Source organism: Dioscorea cayenensis, unplaced genomic scaffold (genome assembly GCF_009730915.1).
Source record: "Dioscorea cayenensis subsp. rotundata cultivar TDr96_F1 unplaced genomic scaffold, TDr96_F1_v2_PseudoChromosome.rev07_lg8_w22 25.fasta BLBR01000101.1, whole genome shotgun sequence".
In the NCBI taxonomy this organism is placed as follows: Eukaryota; Viridiplantae; Streptophyta; class Magnoliopsida; order Dioscoreales; family Dioscoreaceae; genus Dioscorea; species Dioscorea cayenensis.
In genome coordinates, this window is record NW_024086492.1 from 42,420 (window position 1) to 45,166 (window position 2,747).

General features: G+C 44.6%; 1 pseudogene; it reads right to left on the bottom strand.

Annotated features, from left to right (window-relative positions):
• Positions 1–228: 228 nt before the first annotated feature.
• Positions 229–1,939, bottom strand: LOC120253481 (annotated as a pseudogene).
• Between the last annotated feature and the right edge of the window lie 808 nt (positions 1,940–2,747).

Sequence of the window (2,747 nt, forward strand, 5' to 3'; positions counted from 1 at the left end):
ACAACCAAACTTATGAAGACCATGTCAATGTGACTGCTAATTATTATAAATGCAAGAAAATTGTTTAACTTGACAACATGAAACTACAAACTAGCAAGCAAACCAAGGAAAGTAATTGCAACAAGCAACACCAAGTTGTTTCACATTTCCACCAAAATCTTATGACAACAAGAAACAAACTATATCAATTACAGGTGAAGGAATAACAGAACTTCTAAATTATGTATGTAATGAAATTCTATAAGCATTAATTATGTCAACATCTCTATCTACAGAAATATATAAACTAATTCACAAAAGTAAGAGACTTGTAAAATGAGAAGCAAATGAAAACCTTAATTCCTCTTGTAAAAGAAGCAATGTTGTCTTCAATCAATTGATGCATAAGAGTTCTTTGGCTTTAGCTTCCACAAGCTCTGCTGGAGGGACAGGATAGTCCCTAGTGAAGCAAGCATTACAGAATGTCGGTGCCTCATCTCCAAGTAAAACATTCAAGCTGTCCAATGACAAGAATGCAAGAGAGTCTGCCCCAATCTCCTTCCTCACTCCCTCTACATCCATTTGATTTGAAACAAGCTCTTCGGGACGTGCCGTGTCGACACCATAGTAACAAGAACCAATAATGGGAGGGCTTGCAATCCTCATATGAACTTCCCTTGCACCAGCATCACGAAGAAGGTTAACAATTTTCTTTGATGTCGTTCCTCGGACTAGAGAATCATCAACAACAACAACACTCTTCCCTTGGAGAATTCCCCGAATGGGTGATAACTTAAGCTTCACACCGAGGTCTCGAATCTCCTGAGATGGCTGAATGAAGGTTCTTCCGACATAGTGTGATCGAATTAGTCCTTGATGGAATGGCAAACCAGGAACGCTCGGCGAAGCTGCGGGCGGCGAAGAAGCCGGAGTCCGGCACTGGTATAACTACATCAGCACCAGGGGCAGGGAGACTCTGCAGCAAGAGTAGCACCAAAAGAGCATCTTTGCTTGGTAAACAGGATGGCACAAAGACAATGGATTGGGGGAGGGAGAAGTAGATGAGCTCAAAGACGCAAGCTTTGCGAGGTTTGGAAGGAATCAAGCAGGCAGTGGAGATGTCTCAGAGTTTGAGTATCGACAATGACGACCTCGCCGGGCTCGACCTCACGCTCGTACTGGGCGCCGATGAGGTCGAGCGCGCAGGTCTCGGAAGCGAAGACGATGGCGGGTGGGGAGCCGTTATCACGGGGGATGCGACCGAGGACGAGGGGGCGAAAGCCGTGAGGGTCGCGGACGGCGAGGAGCTTGTCGGCGGTGAGGAAAAAGCAGGGAATAGGCGCCGCGGAGAGCGGAGCACGCCTCGGCAAGGCAAGAGAGAAAGGAGCGGGACTTTGAGGTGGCGATTAGATGGATAATAGCTTCAGTATCAGAGGAGGTCTTGAAGATCGAACCCTTGGTCTTCGAGGGAGGCGCGAAGAGAGGGTAGTTGACGAGATTGCCGTTGTGGGCGACGGCGAGCTGGCTCGAAGCGGTGAGGAGGCGCGCAAGGGCTGGACGTTTTTGGAGCTCAGAGGCAGCGCCGGCGGTGGAGTAACGGACATGGCCGATGGCGGAGGAGCCGGGGAGGGAGAGGAGGGAACGGGAATCGTTGAAGACCTCAGACACGAGACCGAGGCCGGTCAAATAGCGGATGGTGGAGAAATCGGAGGCGGCGATGCCGGCGCCTTCCTGACCACGGTGCTGAAGGGCGTGGAGGGCAATGGAGCAGAGCCGGGCGGCTTCCGGGTGGCCGGCGATGCCCACGACACCGCACCCTCGCGTGGTTTCTCTAGGTCGAAATCCATCACCACCGTCTGCGGCGAGGCGGCGGTGGCCGATATTGGGGTGAAGACGCGGTGGCGGAGGTGGAGATGAGAGGAAGCCATGGATTTAGGGAAGGAGATAAGAGAGAATTTAGGGTTAGGGGTTAGGGGTTAGGGTTTCGGTTTCGGGGAGAGAAGAGGATGACGGCGAGGGAGGTAGTGGAAGCCGCCATGGAACCAGCGAAGAGCGCGCTCTTTGAAAAGATGAAGGTTGGGTTTTTATAAGGAACTGGACCGGTTCGGTTCGGTCGGGTTCGGTTGAACCGAGTTTTGGTTCAGAACAAAGATGAGGACAAGAAGTAAAGGATAAATAGGAAACTATTAAAAAAATAAATAAATTTGGTGTTTGTCTAGGGATGTATTTTTATTTTATTATTTTTAAATTTATTTTTGTGACAGTGAGTAAGAGTTAAGGGTTGTTTATCTAAATTTATTTTTAGCCATTTAAATAATATGGATTTGTAATAATATGCACTATATATCGATGATTTGTGATGGATATATCTATTTGTTTGAACGATTAAAACAAATAATAATGCGCAATTCAAAAGGGACCTATGGGTTTAAATTAATTTTTTTATTATATTTATTTATTTTTAGTACCTATCATCAAAAGTTTTTAATATTATAATCTAATGTTGATATGGTCTTACATTACACTGAGGGCAAAATTATTATTTTAATGTTGAATTATTTCTTTTAAATAATGATCCTCACTTTAGAAACCAAGAGTAATTTTAAGTTTGTTTTTGTTGTATTTTATTATTATTTTTTTTAGTGCTCAAAGTTTTTAACAACATGATTGTTAGATCTTCAATCTTTATATTTATATAGGCATTGATGTAGAACTTAGTAATACAATAAATTCAGGGTGAGAATTTTTGCAATATATATTATTATAAA